Source organism: Oreochromis niloticus, linkage group LG17 (assembly GCF_001858045.2).
Source record: "Oreochromis niloticus isolate F11D_XX linkage group LG17, O_niloticus_UMD_NMBU, whole genome shotgun sequence".
NCBI classification, from domain to species: Eukaryota; Metazoa; Chordata; class Actinopteri; order Cichliformes; family Cichlidae; genus Oreochromis; species Oreochromis niloticus.
In genome coordinates, this window is record NC_031981.2 from 29,248,584 (window position 1) to 29,256,387 (window position 7,804).

The following is a 7,804-nucleotide window of genomic DNA, read 5'->3' on the forward strand; positions in this document are numbered from 1 at the left end:
TCAGTCTACTGTCCCTATCAAATAAAGCTGACAGGAGAGCCAAAGGTCAGATTTGAACCCAGGCTAGCCGCTCTTTGCCATACGGCATATGGCTACCTGCTAATCTCACTAAGCTAAACCAGTGCCCACACTTTGTCTTTCTATTACCTTCATGTACATTTTTGTATATCCCTCTAGTTTGGACATATTCTATTTAAACTGTATATACCTCTTTTGTTAGCTATTTATTTCTGATGTCTTTATTATTTATATCTTTTTTTTATTACAGCACAGTTGGTGCGGAGCACCCATAATTTTGTTGTACATGTACAATGACAATGCAGTATATTCCTTTCTATACTATTCTGTCCTGCTGCAGCCATTGTTAATGGTATGCAGACACAAACATCAAATCCCTGACCCCATAAGGATTCCAATGACTCTGAGACAAGCAGACCTAATCCTGCTTCCAGAGACAATACCCAAACTGTGGTTATAAGAGTAAAAAAAAAGGATGGATGTAAAAATGTAAAAAGGTTTATAACCGAACTCTGTTTGAGTTGAAAGGAGAGCGATTGCCCTTTGAGAATTTTCAACTGATGTCTATTTTTAGGTTTTGATAGACAAAAAAATTCTAGTGGATGAAAGTTTTTGTGATTAAAATGAGCAGAAAATTATTTTTTTTGTCTTATTTTTGCATTTTTGTTTTGCAAGGCAGTAGTCATCAAAGACACTGACATTTATTATTTCCTTTGTCTGATTTACATATTGTTCACCCAAAACCTCCATTAGTAGTTATCAGTCATGCCCACAAAGAAGCATTAGTCAGGTTCCGGGCCCGGCTGTCATTGAAAGGTCAGGAGATTTGTCTCTTCCTCGAGTGTATTTTCTCTTCTATGGTTTCAGAGGAACAGTGAGCAGTGAAGTTAAAGCCAGGCTCCAGCCTCCACTCCATCATGGCAGACATCTCAATCTGTTTCCACTGTTAGTCTTTTTTACCGCATTTACAGCAGCACAGGTTTTCAATACTGATCAGTCACTGCTCCTTTCGCCTTCATTCATCACTACCTACTTCCTGCTATTTTTCTCTTTTCTCCTCATCCTTTTCTCTTTCACCTGTACAGTCACCTGGCTTCACTCCATGTTTTCCTACTTCATCTTGCAATGCCTCTTCCTCTCTCCAAAAGCAGAGAAGTCTATCTATCTCTGCCTCAGATTTTCTATTACCTCCTTTAGCCTTCTTCTTTTTCTTCTTTCCCACTCCCCTTTCTTCCCCCGCCTTCCACCATTTTCATCATTTGTAGAAGGGCTGAGTTCCGCCGGATGCTGGTAATCTGGTGCTGTGATTGCATAGGGCATGCATGAATGATACCCAACCTTACTCCCAATATCCTCTTGCTTTGAATCATTCCTAATGGAGGGTGATGAATACCTGAGACCAGCTGAGTATTTCATGATTTGCTCTATGATGGAATAACAAGGGCTTCCAAGAGGACTTCTCCTGCTCCTTGTTTTTGTTGTTGATGACCACAGCACTGGGTTTAATCCACAATCTAAATGCTGGTTGTTGTATAGTTTGTGGCACATGGCTGCTTTCCTTTACAAGTAATAAAACATCTTTATACAGCTCTGTTATAGTGTGGTATAAACCTTTATTACTGCTCATAAAGTAGGGCATCATGTTGAGGATGTGGAACTGAGACAGAAGGTTTGGCGTGAAAGAGCTGCTATTTGAGTATTCTGAATCTGGTACATAGTAGACCCCTGTCCTTTTCAAAGTTATCATGAAATGTATTAGTGTGGGCTGGCAAAAATACACAAACATTTGTGTTTACGACTTCTCCAAAAGCAGTTAGAAAGAAGGTGTTCCAGTTAAATTGAAGAAGAAATTGGAAGTGTGGGTTGTAGTCGCCCTACTTATAAATATAAAAGACATACAAAGTCTGGTCACTGAAAAAGTACACTTTTCTTAAGAAAGATTACTTAGAGTGAAACATCTCATTGGAATGAAGAATTTTTTAGATAAAAAATTGCTTTGTGATTGAAAAGGACCTGGGTACTAATCATTCCACGATTAGATTAAAATGTCTACAGATGCAAGAAAATCACATTAAAACAAAAATAAAAGTCCTTGTCTTGGACCTCAGAGAGTTACATCTCTGTTAGAAGTGGGAGTCCAGCAAATTTGTACATGTGCTGTACAAAAAGAAAGAAAAAACCCCCATTATCATTAAAAATGGTGTTAAGGAAAGCACTGGCCTACAAAAAAATGCTGTGGCATGTATCAAGTTTGAAACTAGGAATAACGCCTGAGAGGGATGTGGTCAAGTGAGAACAGAGCATAAAAGCAGAAAATGTTCCTACTCTCACCTGTGGTCATGAGCTCTGGGTAGAGACCAAAAGAATTATGATACTAGTTACAGAGGTTTGTTTCCTTCTAAGGGTTGCTGGGCTGAGATAGCACGAGCAGGTCGGTCCTTTGAGAGGAGAGTTGGAGTAGAGCCACTGCTCCTCCACATCCAAAGGAGCCGATTGAGGTGGTTCTTTGTATCTGATTGAGAAAAATCCTGGACACCTTCTCAATGAGGGATTCTGGGTATATCCTATCGTGAGAAGGCCATGGGACAGACCCAGCACTTGCCAGAGAGAATACATCTCTCAGCTGGCCTGGGAACAACTTGGTGTCACACCAGGTGAGCTGAATGAGGTGAGGGAAATCTAGGCTTTTCTGCTCAGACTGCTTCTCCAGTGACCCAAACCAAGGTAACCGGTAGAAAATTGATAGATGGGTAAGACTTTGACCAAATCTTACAGTCAGCTACAGCAAGCATCTGACAGAGGTTCCCTTTTTATCCCAGTTGGACTGTGAATGATTACTAATGTAATTCAATGAAATATTAAAAGTACAAGTCTGCTGGATAAGGATTAGACGGAAACCAACTTTGACAAGGGGATATGTGGCTCACCTCACTTTGCTGTTTCATGAAAGAAAGAAACTATGACAGAGCGGTGTCATACTATCACTTCTGTACACTGTTGTCCTCACACTCGCACATTTCCACAAAACAAAGGTTATAAACTTGTTAGATTTACATTTAACCCAGTACTACAAGAGGCAGCCCTATTATTATTATATCTGCACTACATCAACACCTTTAAACAGCCTGATTTTAACCATATGTTTGCTTCAGGTTTTTTACATTTTGCAGACTAACAAAAGAGAATGGTAAATGGCCTGTATTTGTATAGCGCTTTACTAGTCCCTAAGGACCCCAAAGCGCTTTACACATCCAGTCGTCCACCCACACATTGGTGATGGCAAGCTACGTTGTAGCCACAGCCACCCTGGGGCGCACTGACAGAGGCGAGGCTGCCGGACACTGGGGCCACCGGGCCCTCTGACCACCACCAGTAGGCAACGGGTGAAGTGTCTTGCCCAAGGACACAACGACCGAGACTGTCCAAGCCGGGCCTCGAACCGGCAATCTTCCGATTACAAGGCGAGCTCCCAAATCTTGAGCCACGATCGCCCCATGGCTCAAGAGAAGCAGAAGGTTGAGGTCTGTGTCCTGAGCAATGTGTTTTCAATATTTGATGCACTGTGCACGAAATGCTGATCACTGTTGCTATTTCGACTGGTTGTGTGTGTGTGTCTAATTTTTGAGGTTTTACAACAACAGGCAAAGTTTAGTGACTTTATTTTGGAAAATTAGGTTTGCTAAAAGGGCAGAAGATTTTTTAAAATAAGTGTCCGAACAACTGTTAGTAACTTAACGCAACACACACTGGGGCAGTTTGAGCTGCTGGCTTTGAGTGCAGAATCTCTTCAACACATTCCCATTTGTGTTTACTCTTTCAATTGAGATCATGCTGTAAAACAAGCTGCACATGGCGACGTGTTTCCTATTTTTAGTTCCAAAGATACATGAGCAATACTTCCCAAGCCCTGACTTGCCCATCCACTCCAGAATCATTAGAGTAGATGTCAATCTCCATCAGCTGCTCAGCCCCGATGGGGTCAGTCTCCTCCTCGGTTATGCTAATTACCTCTAACACTGCACTTAGCTTCTGTGAGCAGAATCATTAGCCACTGCCATTGTGGGTGTTTAATTCTTTCATTACTGAGCTGTATGACATAATTTTACATATAATTGTAATGGTATGTCAATGGAATTCAACTGAGGGGGCACGTTTTGGGATGGATTAAGAACACCGAGGCCCACTTACAAGCTGAAGCCTATCCCAGCTGTTATAGGTCAGGCTGTGGGGTATTCCTGGACAGAGCTAACACAACAATGGACAACTATCCACACTCACATGCAGTCAATTTAGAATCACCAATTAAACCTACTCACGTCTTTGAACTGTGGAAGCTGGAGTACTTGTAGTGAATCCACACACATGGGGAGAACATCCTATAACCAAAGTAGGTATTAGTGATCAGCTAGGTACAAGTCTGAATGCATGTGCAGGGGCTATCAGCCCCACTGTGTAGGGGGAAGGCAATGGTTGCCCTGAATGGTTGAGAAGGTATAGGATCTGAGTCCGTGACCCCCCTAGAGCAACTGACCTACAACTGTAACAATGTTTTCACCTATCTGGGTGTTGCAGGTATGGAAGAAGGGCTGCAGGGTTTAAGTTCTTTCCACAAACTTAAGTTTTCAAACAGTTGCAACATCTCTCTCTCTCTGTGTCAGTATGTCTGTGTACACTCGTGTATTCAACTCAACGGTCGCAGCGCAATGCGCCAAGTTACAAAAGTCAAGAGGCGCACGACCGGCCAACGTTCCACAAAGATTGTGTCTTGCGGCGCAGAAACCCACGAAACAAGTGATGCACATAAAAACTTCCTTAGATAGCTACCTCTCCTCTCTTTAGCCCCACACTGAGAGCGCGCACATTTGTACCTCAGATTTTACATGCAAAATTATCTTATAGTTGCTAGGGTCATTTCTTTAAGTTACTCCCTTTAGAGAGCAACACAGTCACCCAATCCCTACCATGTTCCTCTGTCACGTAGACCCTCTGTATGTGTTTCACTGCATCCATGAACCTCCACTTAGGTCTTAATCTCGGCATTCCTGGCAGTTTCAGTTTTAGGAAAGAAATCTAAGATTTCTTTATTTTAAAAAAAAAAATCTGTAAACAACTGTAAATTACTCACTTAACTTACTCTGAGAGGTAAAGCTGAAGGAGAAAAAAAATGCTTTTTGCATGTTTTGCATTTTGCAGAGATATAAATTTATCTTCAATGTCACATCTGCATTGTGGAGCCGACTGTTGTGGTAACTATGAGAAATGCAGCCTTAACAGACTCACTCTGTATAACTGCTGTGATAACTGTTAAACCAAAGTTGATACGATGGCATAACCCTTTACACGAATGTGTACAGAGCAACAAATAGAGCTGTTGTGTCTTTGCCTGCGGCTCCAGCATCAAATAATTCCTCACTGCTGTGCAGTTTATCTGAGATGAACATCTTGATATTCTCTCCCTCTGCCGTCTTCCCCCATTTCAGTTTCCTCCTCCCTAAAGACACTTCAGCTCGGTGATTAGCGGCTTAAAAATATACCATTGTGTGATCTTTCCTCCCTTTTTTTTTTTTACAGCACTCTAAACAGAGTCACTCAAATGTGCAGGTGATTAAAACGAGACTGACGGGCGTGCAGAGCAGTCTACAGAAAGAGAGCAGGAGCTCCAGCTCTCCATTAGTTTAATTAAATTACCTTAATCTGATATAGGCTATTTCAAGTCATCACCCAATTATATATGCTCTTTTTGTTGGTGGCCCTGAGCACTGAAGTGTGTATTTATTTATTGCCTCCCTCCAGCCCAACACGCACACACACCCATAAACACACTCATTTGTGCAAGTCGAAAAGTTCAGTTCCATATGGAGTAGCTCTGGCAGCCTTCTACTATCATATGCATTCATTTTTAATTAAAATCTAAACTTAGGTGTTTCGCTGCAGAATATTTTATGCTCCCTGGAGACACTGGGTATTTCAGTGCTTAATTCACTTCTCCTCGTCACTCAGCCTCGATATTGGATGCCTTCATGATGTTTCTACCTTTGCCGAACTTCTGTGAGTGTTTTACTTTTCTATTTGGGAGTTAATGCATTTCTCCAAGGTCCACCAAATACAGTATTACCTTTCGTTAATGATCATTGATTTTGTGAGTTAAAAAAAAGAGGAAAGGAAGAAAGGAAAGGAGAAAAAAAGCACTCTTTTTGTGTGGCTTAGGATTAGGTTTGTGGATGTGGGATTTTTACGTAACTGTGCAAACACTGGTGGTCATACATGGAGGACATCACAGAGCCGGAGCTCCTAAAGTAATAGACATGCAAAAGATCTGTGACAACACAAGTGACAGCAAGCACTACTTAACATACATGTTAAGGACACAACAGTTAAATGTTAAAGTTCATCCTAATGTCTATATAAGAGGAGCTTTCATTTATTCTACCTGCAAGCTTGTTTCAGAAGATGCCAGTTTGATACTTTTATGATGTATGTAAGAGTCTGCTCAGGTACGAGTCATGCAAATTTATGTAAATAGAAAGCTTGTTGCTGGATTACAAGGACACAAACTATGCATTTGTCCTTAACCGGAATAGAAAACACACTGCTCTGAAATGGTATCATGCCACTAGCAGCAACGAGCAAAAAGCAAAACTAGAGAGAAACCAAGCATGAGGGGAAAAGGAAGAGCTATGAACTTCCTTTTTGTGGGTTGCTATTGTTTCATCTTCTGTGCAGCTGTTGTCATTGGCATCAAAGCAGGTGAAATGGCTTCACAATACTTTTTGCTTCCTAGCTGAGCAAATTGTCCCTGAACTTTAACTGCAATCGTGTTATACTGTGATGACCGAGTGTTCCTTTAATTCTTTTGATCGGTGCAGTATAGGAAACATTGTCTGTCCGTTTGTGCATCCACGTGGAAGTACTAACCCAACTTTAACGCAAAGTTAGTTAGTTTTACTTTTCTCCAAAAATCTAACAGGACTAGCACCTACAGCCTATGCCTCAGAGGGTTAACACCATCTTTGTACCTTTTCACGTACAATGTTTATGTGAATACTGCACCCATAAAATCACTCATATATTTTGAACATGTCTTAAAGGAGGCATTTTCTAAAGGGTGAGACTGAAGTTAACATCATCACACGGTCATCAAAAAGTTAATATTAATAGTGTTTTAGTTCTAGAAATCGCAGTTAAGATTTTCATAAGGAGTGACCAGGATCGACAAGATTAGGTTTGGACACAGGGAGGAGGGGGTAGAGGATATATTGGAGAAAAGCTGTTGACGATGGCGCTGCCAGTCAGAGATGGATGCAGATAATCTGCTGTGGTGACCTCTAATGGGAGCAGCCGAAAGAAGTTCGAGCAGTTGCATTTACCCTCAGAAAATTTAGTGAATTGTGTCCATTTGTGAAGATGATCTTGCTGCACTAAACACAAAACTACTGAGAACTACTTCATTTTATCCCTTTCGTGATTCCTGCAGCACTCTATTAGCAAGATCATCAGGATCTCCTGTTGTTTTCAGCTAATTAGTTAGCTGTTCTCTATAGCAATTTGTTGCAGTGACAAACCGGTGACAATACCTATGTTTTAACACTTCCATAGTAGTGTTAATAAGTACTCTTTGACTGCTAGCTAGCTGTTGTAGCTAGCTCCTGGTTTCAAAATGATATCAGTGATATCAGCAAAACACTTATAAATGCATGCATTACATCGTATATTGATGCTTTGTCATTGATTTAACACTGAAATCCAATCAGTCCACTTTTAATACTTATTATTAAAATTACTAAAT